Consider the following 12690-nt stretch of genomic DNA (forward strand, 5'->3'; position numbering starts at 1 on the left):
GTCCAAACCCATTGAATACCACTTGCAGGAGGAGTGATCTTGTCTTTCAAGATATGTAGTTAAATTGAGCATTTTACTTTCGGTAGATCTCGCCATTGGGCTGGACAGCTTGGCTTGTGTTGCAGAAGAAGCTGACTGTGGTTGGCTTCTCATTATCTGCCGTCGATGGGGTCTATTCACTGGAAGTACTAAAGACTAGTAAACACGATATGAAGATTGACATCTAAATCCCTGAGGGTAAGCGTGTGTTGTGTGAATGCAGGTGCAGTAGACCTAGCAACGGTACCATTATAAGAGGTGGCCTGCCCTTTCAATCACAGTCCTTACAAAACAGACCCATATGTTCATTTAAAAAAAATATACACACACTAGAATGCCATTTAAGTAGTAAACATGCTTTTTATAGGAATATAAGAAATAAAAAAATGTTTAGTGGTTGGATTCCTAGCCTGCTAAACATACAAGGCAGCATGCAGTTACTTGTTTCCCACTGTGAACCTTTGGCAAGCTTGAGAGGTAGTGTTTTAATTAACTTGCTGTTAAAGAGAATTATCATTATTTGCTTGCACAATTAATCTTATTCTTGTATTTTTGGTACATTGGTCATGGTATGAGTCACTTCGCCAACTCCCTCCTGTAGTTTAATAAATTTCATCTCTGTGGGAGAAAAAGAGTGGAAATGTTGTCTACAGTACCCCTGGATACCCATAAGGCCTGGGCTGGTCGTCTGGCACACAGGGTAAAAGTCCAGTGGGCTGCTGGCTGGCCGTGCCCAGATCAGGTGGTCCCGCATATCCAGATGTTGGCCGCACTTATGTCAGCCGATGGTTGCTGGCCTTAAAGTACAGGGCCACCTCGTCATCGCCAGTCCTACTCTGATCCCCATCAATACACAAAAGCAGATTAATGGTCAGTGAATCATATCATATTCCCTTGTCACGTCTTTCTTCCAGGCTATATATGTTAAGATCCAGGTAAGGTTTATCCTGTAATCCATAAACCATTTTAGTAGCCCTTCTCTGAACTTTCTCCAACATATCTATATCCTTCTGGAGATACGGTCTCCAGTACTGTACACAATACTCCAAGTGAGGTCTCATCAGTGATCTGTACAACGGCATGAGCACTTCCCTCTTTCTACTGCTAATACCTCTCGCTATACAAACAAGCATTCTGCTAGCATTACCTGCTGCTCTACTGCATTGTCTGCCTACCTTTAAATCCTCAGAAATAATTACCCCTAAATCCCTTTCCTCACACGTTGAGGTTAGGACAGTATCAAATATTGTATACTCTGCCCTTGGGTTTTTATGCCCCAGGTGCATTACTTTGCATTTATCCACATTAAATGCCAATTGCCACAGCTCTGACCATTTTTCCAGTTTATCTAGATCGTTTGCCATTTGGCTTCTTCCTCCAGGAACACCCTGTTGCAAATGTTTGTGTCGTCAGCAAATAAAAATACCTTTCCATCAAGACCATCTGCAATATCACTAATAAAAATATTAAAGAGAATGGGTCCTAGTACAGATGCGGAGGTATCCCACTGGTAACAAGACCTTGTCCTGAATATACGCCATTGACTACAACCCTCTGTTGTCTGTCACTCAGCCGCTCCCTAATCCATTCAACAACATTGGGATCTAAACCCAGAGATTGCAGTTTATTTATAAGTCTTCTATGTGGCACAGTATCAAAAGCCCACTCCCTCCTTACCCCCCCTTCTCATGATCTACCCTCTCCCTCCTTACCCCCCCTTCTCACGATCTACCCACTCCCTCCTTACCCCCATCTCACGATCTACCCACTCCCTCCTTACCCCCCTTCTCACGATCTACCCACTCCCTCCTTACCCCCCCTTCTCACGATCTACCCACTCCCTCCCTACCCCCCCTTTGTAGGTCACTTACCGTCAACTCCTGTGTTGAGAGCGTGAGGAGGTATGACGTCATATGCCGGCGTTCAGCGTGAAGCGCCGGCACCCGAGACAAACGCCTCACGCTCCCAACACTGCACTCTGGGCAGCGCGGCGGCGGCAGCGGCGGGGAGCAGAGGCATCCTGGATTTCTGTCAGTCAGGGGGGCCCAAGAGTTGCCGAGCCGTCGTTTTCAGCAACCGCTCGGCACCCCTTGGGCCCCCCCTGACTGGCAGAACTCCAGGGCCCGGTCGCAGTCGCGACCCCCCCGACCCCGGTAGTTCCGCCACTGTTGATCAATTACTTTAGTCACCCAATCAAAAAAATCAATAAAATTAGTTTGGCATGATCTTCCTGAGGAAAACCCATGTTGTTTTTGATCTTGAAACCCATGTGACTTCAGATGTTCAACAATCCTTTCCTTTAACATTGTTTCCATAAATTTCCCCACTACAGATGTAAGACTAACTGGCCTGTAGTTGCCCGACTCCTCCCTACTGCCTTTTTTGTGAATGGGCACAACATTCACTAATTTCCATCCCCTGGGACGACTCCCGTTACCAATGATTCGTTAAATATATCAGTTAATGGTTTTGCTAGTACACCCCCAAGCTCTTTTAATAACTTGGGGTGTATCCCATCAGGCCCCATTAACTTATTTGTCTTTACCTTAGACAACTGAAGTAGAACCTCAGAGTACCACAGCGGTTTCTTTAATTTTTTTACTCTTACTGACCTAATACAATTTTCTGTTATCTTTAATAATACAGCTTTTACAAAATCCCATTTCTCCTGAACGCCATTTAAATTGTCCCAGTCTGATAATCACTCCTCTATACATATTCTCATTTTAGAAAAGTTTTTCTAAAATCTAAAACTTTTGTTTTTGCGTGGTGTGACTCAGTCACTGTTCGTATATAACACCACACAGACTGATGATCACTAGATCCCAAACTTTCACCTACAGAAATAACTGTTAACAAATCTCCATTTGTGAACACTAAATCCAATGTGGCCTCCTTACGAGTTGGTTCCTCAACTACTTGTTTTAAAGATAATCCCAGTAGGGAGTTTAGAATATCCGCACTCCGGGTACAACAAGCTACTTTCGTTTTCCAGTTCACATCAGGGAGATTAAAGTCACTCATGACACTCATGTCACTGTCATTTTAGCTATTTCCTCCACTGGTAGATTATCTAGTTCTTCTACTTGCCTATAAATCACACCTACGCGAGTTACTTTACTTTTGCCAAATTGCAATGTAACCCAAACCGACTCTAAGTCCTCCTCACCAACTTGTATTAAATTAGATTTTGTGTTATTTTTCACATATAGGGCCACCCCTCCCCCTTTCTTGCCCTTTCTGTCTTTTCTATATAAAGAGTACCCCAGTATTGATATGTCCCAGTAATTTTTCTCATTATACCATGTCTCAGTAACAGCCACTATATCAACATTCTGTTACAAGTTCATGGATCTTAAACTGCGAGCATTTGTAGACATGACCTTTAGCTTGTAATTCAACACCGATGCTGCAATCGCTTTCTGTCCTTGCTTTGGGGGGCAAAATATATGCTTCTCCCTATTATCTGTATAGACCAAGCCCCCAGATCCACCCACCTGGTTACTAAGTAAATCGCCTTCCCTTTCTATACTGTCTAGCCTGGTATTTATCCCCCCCCCATTCCTAGTTTAAAATCTCCTCCAACCATCTAGCCATTCTCTCCCCAAGCACATTGGACCCTCTTGCATTTACGTGAAATCCATCACGACTATAGAGATCGTACCCCAAAGCAAAGTCAGCCCAGTGCTCTAAAAACCCAAAGCCCTCCTTCTTACACCGAGACTTCAGCCATGCATTTAGCTGCCTAATCTCCCGCTGCCTTTCTGGTGTAGAGCATGGCACAGGTAGTATCTCCGAGAATACTACCTTGGAGGTCCTTTTTTTAATCTTACTCCCTAAATCCCTAAAATTACCTTTTAGGACACTCCATCTTCCTCTTACTATGTCATTGGTGCCAATGTGCACCAAGACAGCTGGATCCTCGCCAGCCCCTCCCAATAATCTATCCACTCTGTCCGCAACATGCCGAACCCGGGCACCTGGGAGACAGCAAAGCATTCGGTTGCTGCGATCAGAGCTACAGATTACCCTGTCTGTTTTTCCTAATTATTGAATCCCCTACCACCACAACCTGCCTGGGATTCCCTTCCTTCCGGATCCCCTACACATTGGATGAGCTGCTCTCCCGGCTGTTAGAGAGAACAGCTTTTTCCAGAAAGCCTACCTCTGAGTCTGCCTCCCCAACGTGCTCAATTAAAAGTGCAAATTTGTTGGGATGGAGAAACTCTGGGCTGGCTTGCCTCTTCCTCTTTCCTCCCCCACTGCAACCACATCTTACTGTCACCCAGCTATGTGCCTGACTCCCTTCTGCCTGATCTCCTCCCTCATTGCTATGGGCCCCATCTAAACTCTGCTCAGTGAGCAAGAGACTCCTCTCAAGATTGTCAATCTCTCTCAGTGTTTCAAAGTGCCTCTTCAGAGCACCAACCTCAGCTTCTAGAGAGACCAATTGTTCACACTTGGCACAGCGATATGGACCCAGGAACTGCTGCTCCAAGCATGCATACATCTGGCATGATGTGCACTGAGTGACATCTCCAAGCTTGCTCATACTTTAGGGAGGGACGTGAGCACTTACAGAATTTAATCAATTGCTTTATGTCACTTACCCTCCTTTCTCTTACACTCTTGTGTTGCTCTAACTGCTGTGGTGCACAAACTGGTCACTTACAGAAAGCAAGTCACTTAGAAAATGCAAGCCCCTTACAATGAGCAAGCTCTGTGAGTGTGACCACTTCCTTTAGGCTAGGTTTCCACTTATTTTTTCCTGTGTTATTTTCTTGATGAAAAACGCCCACTGCATTTTCCTGCGTTTTGGCGTTTTTTCTGGCGTTTTTCCTGGCGTTTTAGCCTTTCTGTGGAAATTGTTTTTTTGACCTTAGGCAGTTTTACCAGCCTTTACAAGGTAGAATTTTCACCCAGCTAAAAGGGATTAGGATAAATAGCAAGTATCTGCCCCCTCCTGATGTCATTTCCTTGGTAGAGTTCTACTTAAACACCCCTTTTGTCTCTTTTCTGTGGTTTGTAAGGCATGCTTTATTCCGAATGTCTGCTCCTCTAAGAAGATTAGTCCCAAATGATGGTGCAAATTGCAAGGGATACTCACTAGTTGAATAAGCTTGGACACATCAAAGACAATTCTGGGTGCCTTGCTGTTAATAAATTACACAGAGACAGCACACAGTGTACAAGGAGATAAACGTTTTACTACAGTACTGGGAAAATGGCAGCTCTTCCTCTTCCTGGGCCCTGCTCCGTTTTTGTAACTGTGGAAAAAACGCCATAAAAAACGCCAAGGCAAAACCCACATGGCTTTTTAATGGCGTTTTTCTCTCCCATAGACTTCTATTGGAGAAAAACGCCAAGATTTCCTTGCAAAAAACACCAGTGTCAAGATGCTGCGATTTTGAAAAACTGCCACAAAGCCCAAAAAAGCAGAAAAACGCCAAAGAGGACTGAAAAACGCCAAGTGGATTTGGCATTGTGTGATTTCCTATTGAAGAACAGCTAACATCTGGCCGCAGCGTTTTTACACTAATAAAACGCTGTGTGGCTGAATTGGCGTTATTATGGGCGTTTTTGCAACAAATACCCAAGTGGAAACCTAGCCTTATACAGAGCAACACAGTTAATTGATTATAAACCCCACCCTTAACTAATTACACTCTAGAAAATGGGGGGGACAAAACACACAGTTTTTTGTTTTTGTTTTTTTCGTCACAAACCCTTCAAACTTCTTGTTGCTGGTTGAGATACAAACCCACTGTTGGTATAGTTATAATACCACTTCTCTGCTGTTGCTGCTGCTGTGGTGCACAAACTGGTCACTTAAAGAAAGCAAGTCACTTAGAAAGTGCAAGCCCCTTACAATGAGCAAGCTCTGTGAGTTTAACCACTTCCTTTATCAACCACTTCCTTTATCTGCAAGCTGCAATTCCTAGCCTCCTCCGCGGGTAAACAATTCTCGCCCTGAACAGAAGCAGGCAATCACTCTCAGGAAAGCACTCCAATTCAAATCAATGGTAGCACGTGCACTCCATGTGCACAGAGGGTTAGACCCCCTCCACGCCCTGGCCTGGAGGTCTCTCCGCGGCCCGCAAGGGAAGGCTCGAAGTAGCCGGAGCTCAGAAGTTCCCACGTATGGTGACAGCCTTTCAGGACATAGCAACGTAGAACTCTTGTAATAGTGGATGCAGATACTTTGGTACCTGATGCCTCTAATCTCTTTTGGCATTGCATATAATTGTTTGTATGCTTGATTGTGGTACCTGTGGTTGTTTTGAAATTGCTCCTAAGGAGGACTTGTAGAAGTCCAGAATCTTTCTCTGAGGGCTTGAGTGCCCTGGGTCTTCAGGTGGGCCCATAAATACCGTCATAGGTGCCAATTAACTCCTAATTATAACGCTGGCCGATCAGATGATCCTAAAAAGTCATACATCAATTTCTGGAATCTTCCAGACTGTTTAAAGACACTGTCAATTTGACCCATTGGAATTCTGAAATTGTGAATTAAAACCGGAAAAAAAAAATCTGTCTGAACAGAAAAGATGTCTTTAATAGTTCCTTACCCTACTTTACCGACAAGATTACCTATTGCAGTCGGCTCATTCTCTTTGCACAGAAGCTCCTTGCAACTGAGCTTCCTGCGAGAAGTTGACAGAGGAGTCATGTGATCGCAGTGATGTTAGTTCAGCTCAATGGAAAGCAAGATAGCTGTGAAAAATTAGATAGGACTTGCCAAACTCTGAGTATTTTGAAGTAGTGACAGGCTGAGCAATACATGGCCATATAGTGTGATGGAATCCCACATATATAGTATTTGCTGGGTGTGCACTGATCTTTTGCTTTGTTGTGGATATTTCTGTAATCTGTGGATGCAGTTGAACGAGTTTGGCTGGATTTTCCTGCCACAACACATAACCTGTGCAAAACTCCTAAACAAAACACAAGTGTAGGTGGAAGAAAAACGCAGGAGATTATTCCTACAGCTACCTTTGGCAGTGACTGGCGGCCAAATGGCTGCACGTAAAGTGTCCAAATACTCCTGATGAGATACTCTGGGTTGTCGGCTTTAAAGAAATATATACTTTTGTGGGTACTTACTGGTTTCCTTGTCCAAAATAGCCCAGCATACAGTTTTGAAACCGTAATGTGCCCCATAACGGCTGGGGAAGTATGGAAATTCTATATAACTGAGGTATTTTTATGGTATTTTCGTAAATGTAACTAATTTTGTGATGATTAAGAGAAGAAAATAAATAAAAAATTGACTTTTACTAAATTACTCTTACTAAATTTTTGGATAAGCATGTACCTATGGTATCAAAAATAGCTCTGTGACGGAGACCTATACTCGGACTGTAGGATGCTCAGTTGCTCAAAGGTTAACCCTTTGTAATCCCCCCAAGCACTAGTCGACACTTGTAAAATAGAACTCTCTTTATTGAAAACAACACGTGTATTTCTATACAATCACAATCAGATAAGGGGTATAATCTTGTCAATTTCCAGCCAGCCCAACAAACCTCTGGCACCAGGTCGCCCTGATGACTAGAAATCCCTTCCTGGCACTGCAGGGTTTTGCAAGACAAGGGGGTAGCACTGGCCAGGCTGCCATCAGGAATCCGGGCCCTCCTGCTTGGCTGCGGGGTCACGGTGAAGCTGGTGCTGAGAGGCGCCCAGATGGGTCTTGCCTCCACATGGTAAGAAGAGAAGGGAGGACAAGTAGCGTATGTGTATACTGTAGCGAGTAGTGTATAAGTAACGGCATCGGTTTTGCACCCCTTCAGAGACGGGGGTGCAGGGGTGTCCAATCTGCGGCCCTCCAGCTGCTGTAGGACTACATCTCCCATAATGCTCTTGCAGCTAAGGGGCTGGCTGAGGAGTATGGGAGATGTAGTCCTGCAGCAGCTGGAGGGCCGCAGGTTGGACACCCCTGGCCTAGAGGAAGAATGAGGAGGAAAAGTGACATTGACAGAGGAAAGGTAGGCAGACATTCAGAGTGAGAGAGAGTGAGAAAGCATTAGTGTGTGAGAATGATGGGAGTTATGCTGTACCATTGTAAATGTCTTGTTCAATGTAGTGGTGGGAGATATGCTGTACCACCATAAGAGCCTGGCTCAGTATGTAGTGATGGGAGGTATGCTCTAAAGTAGATCATAACTCCCACCACTATTTACTGAGCCAGACATTACATGAATGTATGTAGTGCCAGCAGATTCCGTAGCGCTGTTACAATCAGTCAGTAGAAAAATCCCATAACAAACCGACACAAAAGGAGAAGAGAGCCTTACTCTTTTGTGCTTGCAATCTAGTTGACGGTGGTACAGCATAGCACCGTCAATGTCTGCCTCAGTATATAGTGATAGGAGTAATCTTGTACCACCATCCATGTCTGCCTCAGTATCAATAACACAAAGAGAGAAAAAAGTAACATGATAAAAATTAACTTTTAACTTTCAAGATGGGGTATTCCAGATGTTTCAAGATGTTGACTCTGAGATCAGTCTTTTTTGTGGATTGGTGTTTTAACACTTTCCATACACTTATTTTACTACCAGCCTTTGTCAAACTTTGTGTTAGTTATTTATTTTGTGTTTTCTTTTCGCACTTCATAAACAGTATACATTTACAGTTCCTGTTATATGTCACTTCAAAACAATGCTCTAATGTGTGTTCAGCAGCTAAAAGGCCTTATTTGGGGCATGCACAATTCAGTTTTCAACTTGGAATTGTCAGGGCTCGGGTAAGCACGTTGGGTAGGAGCAGCGAATACCAGAAGCCCTGTTTGTAGGACAGATTTATGAGAGACAGCTTACTGTAATATTAAGTGTTGATTGTACAGCCAGCCTGCACCATACATCCCTGATTTCACTAGAACATTAATACTACAGGCAGATGTGTCGCACGTGGGGTCGGCCTGTGGTTTCTCTGGAATTCGGCAGAATCTTGTATTTGAGTTTTAAAAGGCATATTCTGTCACTGAGAATATCTGGCTCTGAAAGATACCATTTACTAGACAGCAAATGTATAATTTTAACTAACCAGGTATGCTTTAAAAACCATGCTACCTAAATTTGTGTCAGTCAGTTGGCTGGTGTCAGAAGTGGTGTCAGAAGTGGTGTCAGAAGAGCTGCAGTTTCATCGTATCGACTTCACTTAAGGTTATGAAGGGGTAACCCCACAGACAGAAGGGCAGACAGAACTAAGCAGGATATAGCTCAAGCCAAACACTATTCCCCTCAGCACCAGGGGTATCTTTGTGCTTCCATACTAGTTTACCACACAAATGTGCATTATGAATTTTTGTATTTGTTGTGTACATTAAAGATGTCTCTTGGAAACCATGCCAATTAGTTCTCAGCTGAAAGGGGGAAGACCTGGCCATCAGGGGAAAATTACATTTTTCTCGCCTCAGCAGTTTTAAAGTAATGCTGATGCAAAACAAACATTGCTATTTTTGTGGTTTGTGACAGTATGCCCCATAAACAAATGAGTGGCAAATGAATCTGAAAACCAGGTTCCAGCCGGTATCTAAGACACGCATATACTTCCCCTCTTTTTATCATTATTTGGAGTAGCCATCAAGTAAAACCCAGTCTGGCCCTGGTTATATGGTATATGTGCACCTATACGTGCATTACATTACTGGTAATGCATACATAGATGTTCTGTGCTTCACCATAAATACGTACTCATTATACACCATCCCTCCTACACGCATAAAGCGGGACAGTGCAGGGGGTGAAAGCGCTAAAAGTCGGTGAAAACTTATTTTATTTTTAAAACCAACAATTTTCTGGATTAAAATTTTTAGGTCCTGGAAACTTTTGTAGTTCTAGATCTTCTATGTCAGTCCAATAAAAAGTATCAAGTTGGACTAAAGATTCCATTGTCTCTTGCAAATGGTTCAGATATATCAATTTTCTTTATTGTTCTACAAACTGATTTTTTTGGTGTGTTCCTTCTCCCCTGCAATGAATTAACCCTATTTCATACAGGGACTGAGTATATGGACTTTCTTATGTACTGGAGTGAATTATTCAATTGTTGGGAGTGGGTTCTGCCCCTTGTGTTTCTTTCTCATGTGGGTACTGAAGGGTAAAGTGTCACCATGCAGTACTCTGATCATTAGAGCATAATATGTTCTGTATGTTGTGCTAATCACTTTTTAAATGGTTCAGCAGCTTTCAACATATCTTGCATAACAGATGTTCAATAACACGACTTGTCTTGTGGGACTAGAATATATTACCTGTCACCGCTTCCTATTTATTTCAACTGCAAAGTAGCTGATTGGATCTATATCTCAATTATAAATACTAAACTTAAAATAATTTGTTTTTATTAAAATATCTTAAAAACTATTCTTGGTAGAATTTAGTTATTTTAGCTGAGTGAAAATATTAAGCTTGATGAAAGGACCCAACTTAATTGGTGTTACTGTTGCCAAATATAAACAATTTTGCATTTCTCCCTGTTAATTTTTTAGAACTATGACTATACAATAACAATACTAACTCTACGATGAGCTCTAGAAGTTTTCGGCTTATTATTTAACTTGGAAATATGTCTTTGGTCTCATTGGAGGCATAGTGTTCTGGAGTCATCAGGTGAAGCTTTGTTTCCCTGGGGTGATGTCCTCTTTCACCAAAGCAGGAGAAAGCTCCCCCACCCAATTCCCTTTCCGCATCCAACCCATTTAATGCCATCTGTGCTACCTAACTGGCCCTTATACACCAGGAATGTAGCTTCTCACCTTCCTACTTTCCTTTAATGAAGCTGTAGGGGGCTAAGCAGGCTGCCCCGTGTAGAGCCTTACGGGATCTTATTCTTACCCTTATTTGTAAATACAACTCTAGTATACATTGAACATGTTTTGTTTGTAAAATATAATCCATTATTACACTCTGGTGTGCCATCTTGTGGTTTTATCATGGAATTACTTGCATAATATCTGCTTTTTAAATTACACTACACTTACCATTAAGCTCAGGCCTGCCAGGATAGACTAGAAAGAACTCTTCCTTCCTAGTGAGACATTAGCAGCACCTCTTCTTAGACAGGCTTCTTCTTCTCTACCAGAGAAAGCATGGCAATGGGGTCCTCAGTTGTAGGTGGCCTCCTAAGTAGACTATATAATAGGACCGAGTCAGACCATACTAGTTTTACCAGTCTATGAAGATTATGTATTCTTGCAAATAATGCAGAACATAATAGAAATGACTGTATGCCACAAATTAATATAAACATATTAGTAAAAACCAACATCCTCTTCTGTTTAGGGAAACGTATATATATTTTCAGTGAAAGCCCAGGATTTGTACACTTCCTACTATATTGTTCCTTTGGGATTCCAGCACAATGCTCCTCTTGCATACCTGGACACGATACCAAAGTATCTTCCTTTTTGTAATTGTCATCGCTAACACTTTTTTTTTTAATGTATTAGTGCAACATTTACAACAGAAAGCGTCTGACATTCAGCTTCCTTACATTTTTTCAAATTTTATTTTTACAATGCATATTTTTTTAAAAAATTTGTTACTGACCTACTTGATTTTCTATCATATAAATGCGGGTAAAAAAAAAAATCTGTATATCTTTCAAAAAATGACAACAAACCCTGCTGTAACGTATCCAAAAAAAAGCTTTGGTGCAATGAACCATCCTCTGTCACATAACGAGGTGTAAGGAATTCACCTGTGTGCAATTTAAATGTCACATGATCTCATTATATAAATATGTTTCTAGGAGCTCCCAGAGTTTGTTAGAGCATAAAAACAGTATAATGAAAACCAAGCAACACGTTGCAGATAAAGATCTGGAAAATCATTGGTGTTGGGTTAGAAAGAAATGACCCTATTCCAACTATGGACTACAGATTGTTATATCTGTGTTATGATGCATAGCAGGTGCTTGAAAATCCTCTGGGTATTCTACTGATGCTCTTTTTTTTTTTGTGTGTGTATATACCGACTGATCCATCACTGGGTCTATACCAAATCTGTTTACTCGTATCAACATAGGCGGCTCTCTGTTGACACACACCGCACACACACACAAAAAAAGAAATGACCCCCAACAATCCATATTCCCAGGGGTACTGATAAATCCAGTTTTACAGAGTGGACATAACAGGGCAGGGCCATGGTTTTGCCTGAAGAAAAACCCAATGACGTGATAGGAAAGGAGTTAACCAGAGGGCCAACACTAAGTCTAAATGACCTGAGAGATCCACAGCTGAAAAAACTAGCAAACAGATGCTCCCCAATGCTGCTCTTTATGGAGAAGGGGACACATCTGCTGACATCAGAAGTGACCTACTGGCCATGTTAGAAGATTTGTTGTTAGTGGCACAATGTTAGTAGTTATCAGGGTAGTTCAAAATGAATGTTTGTTTCAGGCTGCTGGGGACCAGGCTCATCTCCTTTCAAATAACAATAAAAGTGCACATCAGTGTGGTTTAAAATGGAAATAGTTTGTCTTATGAGGGCCATATCAAAACCCAAACCTGCAGGTCATCTGATAGCAAATGTTGGCAGAGAAGCAAGGGGTTGGTAAATTTTTAATCATTTAAAGTCATTTTAATATTTGCCTTTTCTCTGCCACCTGCACCATTCTTTGGAATGAAGGTGAAATAAATAGCCA

Source organism: Spea bombifrons, chromosome 3 (assembly GCF_027358695.1).
Source record: "Spea bombifrons isolate aSpeBom1 chromosome 3, aSpeBom1.2.pri, whole genome shotgun sequence".
In the NCBI taxonomy this organism is placed as follows: domain Eukaryota; kingdom Metazoa; phylum Chordata; class Amphibia; order Anura; family Pelobatidae; genus Spea; species Spea bombifrons.